Source organism: Momordica charantia, assembly GCF_013281855.1.
Source record: "Momordica charantia cultivar OHB3-1 chromosome 6 unlocalized genomic scaffold, Mcharantia_2.0 BLBB01000006.1, whole genome shotgun sequence".
Lineage (NCBI taxonomy): Eukaryota > Viridiplantae > Streptophyta > Magnoliopsida > Cucurbitales > Cucurbitaceae > Momordica > Momordica charantia.
The window spans coordinates 20,931,529-20,940,764 of record NW_028275164.1 but is presented as its reverse complement, the minus strand read 5'-3'; the positions used below and the strand labels follow the sequence as shown (position 1 = coordinate 20,940,764).

Below are 9,236 nucleotides of genomic sequence, written 5' to 3'. Positions count from 1 at the left end.
AACATTCTTAATAAGCAAAACTTTTTATAATTAAACAAAAAGAATGTAAGATACAAAAATTTCCTTCCTTTACTTTTGTTCTTTCAAAACGGATAAGAAGGAAAAACATTTTTCGCAAACATTTATTGACCTGAAAGTTGAATAGAGGTTTTTCCTCTATCCACTGGTTCTCCAAAATACAGCTTAAGTCTCTGCCTATTTACTTTAAAAATATTTCCCTTAGAGTCAACTAGATCCACTGCCCCATATGGGTAAACTTTAAAAATTTTAAAGGGACCAGACCATCTAGACTTAAGTTTCCCATGAAAAAGTTTCAACCTAGAATTGAATAACAGAACCAGATCACCTTCTTGAAGATTGTTCGGTCGAAGACGCCTATCATGCCACTGTTTAGTTTTTTCCTTAAACAGCTTAGCATTCTCATAAGAAAATTGCCTTTGACTCTCGATAAAGTTCTTAGCATCTTCTTCCAATAAGATTTTGTGCATGCAAAAGGTCGGGCTTATCCCTCGGATATCTGCTATCGTCCATCCAATGGCCTTTTTGTGCTTCTCCAAAATCTGCAATAAAGAATATTCATTAGTAGGTGATAAATTGGAAGTTATAATAACCGGTACAGTGTCGTTATCCCCTAGATACACATATTTCAAATGCGACGACAATGGCTTCTGCTCCAAAGTGGGTGGTTCCACTATGGACGGAAGTAACGACTTGCATTCTTCTTTTTGTATTTTTTCAATAGGATTAGTCACATCTTCCGGTCCTTCTGCCATCTTATCAAGCTCTTCTTCAATCTCTGTAACTAACAAGTCATAAAACTCATCAAACATAACAGGATTCAAGCTATTTATAGCAGAGCATTCTTCAAAGTCTCCTGGTAATTTCATGGCGTCTAGAACGTTAAATTTAACTTCTTCATTATTTACCCTCATTGTAATTTCTCCCTTCCTCACATTAAAAACTGTATCCCCAGTGGCTAGAAATGGTCTTCCCAAAATAATGGGAACGTCTAAGTCTGCCTCGCAATCTAGATTGATAAAGTCCACAGGGAAAATGAATTTGTCCACCTGGACTAAAACATCTTCTATCTTTCCCTCAGGTCTTATGATAGATCTATCTGCTAGTTGGAGGGTAACCGTAGTAGGTCTAGCTTCTCCTATGCCTAAAGATTTGAAAACTGATAATGGCATAAGATTAATGCTAGCACCTAGATCACATAATGCCCTACCTAAGTTTTTTCCTCCTATGGAACATGGAATGGTAAAACTGTCAGGATCGTTACATTTCATGGGTAGCGGGCTGCCTACAGCTTCACTACTACATTTTGTCACGGCTACCAGTTCATGCTCTCCTATCTTTTTCTTCCTAGAAACTATATCTTTCAAAAACTTAGCATAATTTGGCATCTGTTCTAGAGCATCCACTAATGGTATATTTATATGCAATTGTTTTAAAATATCTAAAAATTTTCTAAACTGGGAATCATTATTTTTCTTAACTAATCTTTGTGGAAACGGGGGAGTAGGGGTAAAAGAAGGTTGTACCTGTGGAGGAACACTCGGGGTGTCCTCATTACCTTTTCTAATATTTTCTTTTTCTAGTGTTGTTGGATTTTCTGGTATCTTTACAGTTGGTTCAGTGGACGGAATCTGTACATCTGTTGTTGGCATTGTTGGTCCATCATATGCCAGTCCACTCCTAAGGGTGATAGCTTTGCACTGTTCTTTCCCTTCTCGTTTTGGTAATTCAGTATGGCCTGGAAAAGAACCTTGTGGTCTATTCTTCAATTCATTGGCGAGCTGTCCCAATTAGGTCTCGAAATTCCTCATTGATGCCGCTTGGGATTGTATCACTGCGTCGGTTTGGGCCATGTACTCCTTCATCATATTCTCAAGATTTGAGTTGTTATTTTGAACTGGTGGAGTCTGTGTTCTCTGATTGTACTGCTGTTGCGGTGGCGGGATGTATTGTTGTGTAGGTGGAACATAGGGCTGCTTGTTCTGCTGGCTCTGCCCTTGATTAAAACCGATCGAACCTCCTTGACCTCCCCATGAGAAATTAGGGTGGTGCCTCCAACCTGGATTGTAGGTGTTCGAATATGGGTTAAAGTTCCTATTGTTCCCATGTCCTACATAAAAAACAGAAGCAGGGTTATGTGGACAATTATCATAAATATGGTTTTCACTGCAAAATGAACAAATGAGATCGTTGACTTGGCAAACAGGGGCAGGAGTGCAAAAATCCAACTGCACAGGTTGTATCGGTGTGGCTAATGGATTTTTTATTCCCAATGCCATCTCTTTCAGCCTCTGGTTCATTGTAACCATCTCTTTTTGCATCGAGGTCGCAATGTTCAGAGCCAAAACTCCAGCTGGATCTTGCTTCTTTGGTGCTGCCCTAGATCTTTGCGAACACCATAGTTCGTTGTGTGAAGCTAAGTCATTTCGGATGTCGACTATCTCGTTGAATGTCTTCTTTGTAAAGGCTCCGTTGGCAGCATTGTTTAGCATCATCTTAGTAGGATGATCTAAACCTCTAAAGAAATGTTCTATCTGGATGCATGCCGGCAAGCCATGGTTCGGACATTTCCTGATTAGTTCTTTAAATCTTTCCCACGCCTCGTGAACAGGTTCACGATCATACTGTCTAAAGGAGATGATCTCCTCTCTGATATCAGCGTGGCGAGTAGGTGGGAAGAATTTTGTTAAGAACTTCTTCACTAACGACCCCCATGTGGTGATGGATCCCGGTGGAAATGCATTGAGCCATGCTCTAGCTTGGTCCTTCAAAGAAAATGGAAAAAGTGTTAGTCTCAGAGCATCGTCTGTTATACCAGGTAATCGAAATGCATTTGCAATTTGAATGAATGATTTCAGATGATCATGTGGATCCTCATGTTCCTGTCCTCCAAAATGTCCAATTGTCTGCAACATTTGGAACATCATTGGTTTAAGCTCAAAGTTTGCGTGGGCTGGAATAGGGTTGACTATCCCTGAATCAAAGTTCTGAAAAGCCGTGGCGGCATATTCTCGCATTGCCACGTCTCTGTTGTCCGCCATTTGGATATGGTTGAATTCATCATTTCTTGCATGATCCCTCATATTACCGTTAACAGCAGGTGGATCAACCGGATCACGAGGTGGAATATCTGCCATTGATGTGCTCGTACTCTCTACCTCACTTTCAGGACTGATTTCACCTTCTCTCTCTTTTTGCTTTTCTAGTTGTTTCCGAATTCTTTGCTCCTTTCGAGTTTTTCGAAGGGTCCGCTCAATCTCAGGGTCAAGGGGTTGAAGAAAAGATCTTGTGTTCATGCACTTTAACTTACCCTTGTGAGATAAACGACCAAAATATAGAACAAAAACGGTGGATGGAAATTACACCCAACAACAATTCACAAAAATAAAAACTAAAAGAATTTGAAAATAATTTTAAAACTACAGTCCCCGGCAATGGCGCCAAAAACTTGACTGGTGGTTGCTAAACGCATGCACTAAGCGTGGTAACAATTATATAGATGCAAGCGCACACCTGTCAGAGTAATATAAAATGGATGGAGTATCCAAGTATCGATCCTCAAGGACTTCTAAATAATTTCCAAACTCTAAACTTTTAAAGAATAGTGAATGTTGAAATGAGTGATTCTTGTAAAATGGGAAGTGGTCACAAATAATGGTTTTGGATTTGGGATTTGGACTTATAATAATAAAACCTAGCCCAATTACTTCAAGTTAGCCAACAAAGAATCAAGGACATGCTAAGGACAATATGCATTTTACTTTAGAAACCAACGACTACGCTTCTCACTTGACTTATGTCTAAGCAAGTTCAAAGTCCTAAGACATTCCCTAATATGTCTATTATGAGAGATATCTTAGTTTTAGGATGGAAATAGTCGCAACCTCGGGTTAAGGTCCTATGTCTAGGCTACGTAAGCGGAACCCTTATGTCTAAGGCGCTCCTCTCCTCGGTTTAACCACTCAACAATGCAAATAAGCAACCTTTTCAGTATTGACTTGTTAAGACTTACAGTGGCCTTCTCTAAATCCTAACTTTTTGAGAAAACATGTTGAGCAATGAATGGAAAGCAAAAACACTACTTCTTAGCAACCCTTTTTAGAAATAAAAGGCTAACTATCCATAACCGGGCTAGAGACGGGAATTTAGAAAGACATATTGAAGAAAATACAGCAAGTAAAATGGTTGAATGTGGAATGCATGTGTGAAAAACAAAAGTTAACTAACGGAGAGTTTTTCTCGGGATTGAGAGCTTCGCCCTTCTCTTTCAAGCAAGGGGGAGTGTCACATGCTCTTTCCTCCAAAAACACAACTCTCTTAACTAAAAATAAAGTAAAGGCAAAGAGAAGAGAAGCAAAGTGCTGGATTTTTATATATTTGAATAAGTAGAAAATAACTAAGTACAAATGGAAACAAAACAAAGCTCAATAAAGGAATGTAAAGTACTCGGGATTTAAAAACCAAAAGCAACTAATGAAAGCAATTCAAAAGTACTTAGAAAGCAACAAAGAAACACTAAAAATGATCAAGAGAAGGAAGCAAGGCTTGATGAATTTGGTGGAGAAGCTGCTGGAATTTATAGCTGTGAAGAATTGGTTAGGTAGGTCCTAAAACGATGGTGAATCACCCATTTCCAACTCTTTTGACTGACCAAATCGTGCTCAAACTGATAGTGGAACACTTCTTCTACACGTATGCATCGGTTGGAACCACCAAAACGCATGGAAAGACGCGTTTCATTAAGGGCAAAGTTGGAAGAAAAACTGTTTTTCTGCAGGCTTCCCAAGCGCCTGGCGCCTCCCATGTAGGTATTTCCGACTTTTTGCTTCTTTTGATTAATTTGCACTCCCAAATGGTCCTAAAATGTCACAAATACAATATAAGCCAACCACAAACCATAATATATGAATTTTGCATGAATTGGAACTGAAACGACCGAGAAAAAGTCCGAAACAAAGTTAAAACATTGTAAAAACAGCATCTAAAACCTTATTTTTACGCATGTAAACAAGCGTAATCATTTCTCCTACTCGGTTTGCTGCTCCTTCACCTGCCATATCTCCATTCACAGGTGGATTTTGTGGCGGTGGAGGATCTTGTGGATTTCTATTCATCTCGATGGTCTCTTCTTCAATTTCTACTTTTTTTTCTCTTTTTTGTTTTCTCGATCTTTTATCAACCTCTGCTCACACCTTATCCTCTTAAGGGTTCTTTCAATTTTTGGATCAAAGGTCAACCAACCAGACCCTGTAGTTATACACAACTCCCTTAAAGGTTAGATATAACAATTAAGTCCAATGACAAAGGTATGCAACAATCGCATATGAAACAATTCATTTGAAAAGAATATGATTTGAAAACTTAAGTCCCCGGGGACTTTCTCTACCTTTAAAAAGATTAGAGACTCGTGCAAGCGCACACGGTCACAAGTAATACTCGGAAGTAATCCAAGGTCGAATCCTCAGTGACTTGTTGCTTTTCAAAATCAAGTAATGTAGTGAAATGGTTCAAATATGCAATTGTGATTTAGGAAGAAAAATGTGATGAAATGTTGTCGTTTGTGGTTTTAACTAACAAGCAATTTAACGAAACTCAACCTCCTTGTCTCCTACCTTAGTTATGATACAAAACATGGAAAACACACTATGTTGGGAAAATGCTCCAGAAGCAATTCCTGACTTTTCTTGGGATTTGAGTTCTACTCTTTCGCTACCGCTTTTGGTTGCTGCAGAGACTAGGGTAACCTACAATCATATTCCTATGTGTGATTACAATCCTAAAGAATATCTACCAACTCATTTGCATTATGGGTTAGAGGGTCTATGCCTAGGACCATGTTTTATACGCTTATTCCTAAGTCACATCCTATATTGCTTTCCTATTATTTTACCTAACTCACCTTTCCCAAGGTTTAACTTTGGTGTATAAATCAAGTTTCCACTGACCAAATGGAAAAAAGACGTAAAGAGAAGTTTTTAGAAACCAACCCAAAAAAGTGCCAAGCGCAATCTGGCCAAAATCCCGAGCGTGTTGAAAATCAAATCATTTGACTAAAGCATTCCACAAGGAATAAGCGTATAAAACATAATTTAGAACATAATTAAATGAAAGTAAATGCACGAAAACATAAAGAAAGTATTTTTCATTGAATTTAAATGAAGAAATAAGCCGTACAAGGAGTTCTAGCTTGCCCTCGTCTCTCTCGAGCGTGAGGGGAGTTGAAACTCGCTAAAGAACTTTAAAATAACAGAATGAAAAAGAACGGAAGTAAGCACTCGAATTTAAAGCAATACGAAAGGTAAAAGCGTGAAAAACGAAGAAATGAACAACTAGAACATGAACATAAACCCTAAAAATGTGTTCTACAACTAGAGAGCATCTAAAAGAAGATGATTTGCTGATGGAGGGATGGCTTCCTTTTATAGCACCCTAGGTTGGTTGAAACTCCCCTCAATTTTAGGTGGAAAAGGGTTGAGATTCACCTAACCACCTCACTTGGACTTAGACTCACGATTTTGAACATGTGGGAAATGTCCTCCTTGCCCTTCATTAATCAAAACGTGCATTTTGACAGTTTGTCCTCCAAAAATGCGCCAGGCGTAATTATGCAAAAACAGAATTATGTTATTTTCTTCCAACTTTGACCGCATTTATCTCATATTTTTCCTAAAGTACCATAGTTTGACTTTTATGTAGAAATAATCTATGCATGTTCTACTTTAAGAATATGTGGTCCTTTTTGGCAAATAATAATGGGAAAGCGGTAAAAAACGTAGTCAAACAGGCTACCGACACATGTTTCTGCAGTAAAAAGTCACCCTAACAACCCACAGGCCATCCGAGCAAGTGAGACGGAATACGAAGGGTTGAACTGACGTGTATGACGTCATGCATAGCTGTCTTTTGGAGGGATTAAATATAGGCCCTTTATTTCAAAATGGATGGACGGCTGAGATGAGACTCTCGTTTTCTATAAATAGGGAGATTCATTTCTCCACTTATCCTGACTTGAATCTTTCGAATTCTCTCAAATTCTCTGACTTCCAGAATTTCCTCGGCTAAGCCAACTTCATAGGTCAGTCTTCTTGTTAAGTTGTCATGAGCGAGTCGTCTTTGGAATCGGGTAGAATAATTTTCAAGGCATGTAGTGGTCAGATCGAGGGTAGCTTAGAGCCTGCAATACAATTGTCGCCTAGGGTAGAGCCGAACCTTAATATGGAAGGAAACTTAGGTGCTTCTACGTCTGGTCGAGCAAGCATTATCTGCTCTGAGGTCGACCTGTCCAAACTTAGGGAAGCTTATAGGATCCATGATAACGTACAAATGACATTACCTCAGGTCAACGAGAGTCTGGCTGACCCTCCTCCTAGATGTGTTGGCTTTTATCCCCAAATGTTTGACCCGGGGGTTAGGTTGCCTCTACACCCTTTGTACAAAAATTCCCCTCAGCTACAAATCTGGCCCCAGCTCAGCTAGTACCGAACGGGTGGGCCACCCTACTCGGCTTATGGTTCACCTGGTGGAGCTTTAGCTCCAGGGACGAGAGTTTATTTCTAGATGTAGGACAGTTCTTCGCCACCCACATCATCAAACCTTAAAAAGAGCATCTGGGTCGGTATTACATATCTACTCGAAATAGCTTCTGCAAGATTGTGGATTCTCTCTCAGCCAATAAGCACTGGCGTGATAAATGGTTACTAGTCTCAGGTGAATGGCTCGTCACGAGTAACGGACAACCATTTTGCCAAGTACCTAGTGAGTTTGGAAAGTTAGGTATGTACACGTCGAGTCGGTGTGTATAAGGAGCTCGGCTCATGCATCATTCATTTTTGCCTTGCATTTTCCATTATTTTGACTTTGCACTGTCTCTGCAGCTGTGCCACGGCCTGCACATCGAATCAAGGAGCACTATGAAGAGACCAGGAGCCAAATCATCTGCGACAAGATCTGGTACGAAGGTCTCCTTGATGACATTAACCTTCACCAGTGCAGACTATTTCAACTCGAACTCAACAGAGCTCATCGCCTCGAAATCATGGTGTCCAAATTGTGCAACTCTATGAATTGAAAGCACTCCACCGACCGATTTGCAGTTGGGGATGCTCCCCAGAAACGCGAGAGGTCAGACGGGGCTGTCAGAGCCTCTGAGGGGTCATCTCGTGCTGTTCGAGCCGACCCATTGCAGACCATTCTACCTTTCCAGTTGTCCGGGTGAAAAAGCCAATCTTCTGACCTGAAGGGGAAGCAATCCTTTGAGGCTTCGTCTCGCTCTCCTCCGAAGCCAATCAGCATTCACTCTAAGGACAAGATCCGGACTCAGTTCGGTTATGGATTTCCCATACCCCTTCAAGGGTTGTTTTGCTGGGGAGAGCGTTCGTAAGACTGCATTGACAGCCTACAAGGCCAGCTTGGCTCGGATGCTGGAATCTAGCCACTCTTTCTTCTTGGAAAAGCCAAACGATTACGTACAGTGCCTGATTGACGACCTCGATTGGATCCACTTCACGGCTTGCCATACTGGGGCCATCGTCAGCCAAGAGACCGCTAGGAAGGCCAGTTTCACCCGCGAGCGCGAGGCCGCCAAGGTGGTCAAGGAACTCAGAGCTGGGATGGTGGTTTGCAAGGAGATGGATGAGCTGAACAAGATCATCACTTCTGAGGAGAACAAGTCAAGCTCGGGTCGATATCCAGACCATGGAGGCTCAGGCTAAGGCAGCCGAGGAGCGTGTGGAGAAGGAAGTAGCCAAGCGTGCTTCTGAAAAGGCTGACGTTGAAGCGAAGTTGAAGAACTTCGATTTCTTGGAGTCAGCCATGAAGAAGCTTTTTCACTTTGACGACCTGGTTTGAGACCTAGCTGACAAAGGCTTCGACATCGTCGTGACCGAGGTGAAGAAGCTTGCCCCTACACCGGACTTCGCCACTGCCTACCGCAGCCTTCGAGGATGAAGACGAGGAAGCGGAAGCAGAGGACCATTCTACCGAGGGTAATGGAAGAGACGCGAATGCTTGAACCGAAGCGTCTGTTGTTATTTCTGATGTTTTCCTTTATTTTGAAATCTTGTAATGGGTCGGAGTGTATATGCTTCGGCTCAGTTTTGTAACACATTCTTATCATTTTAATGAAAACGTTCTAGATCCTGAGTTCTCTTCATCGGTTGTCTCAACTTGTCTCTTCATCGCTTGTGTTAACCTGCTAAGTAGTTAGTGCGTGTAAGGAG

General features: G+C 41.0%; 1 non-coding gene across 1 annotated transcript; it reads left to right on the top strand.

Moving 5' to 3' along the window:
- Nucleotides 1-2,568: 2,568 nt before the first annotated feature.
- On the top strand, nt 2,569-2,675 carry LOC148210910 (small nucleolar RNA R71). Its single transcript, XR_015792033.1, has one exon. It is a non-coding gene; the product is annotated as a small nucleolar RNA R71 (small nucleolar RNA).
- Nucleotides 2,676-9,236: the final 6,561 nt, after the last annotated feature.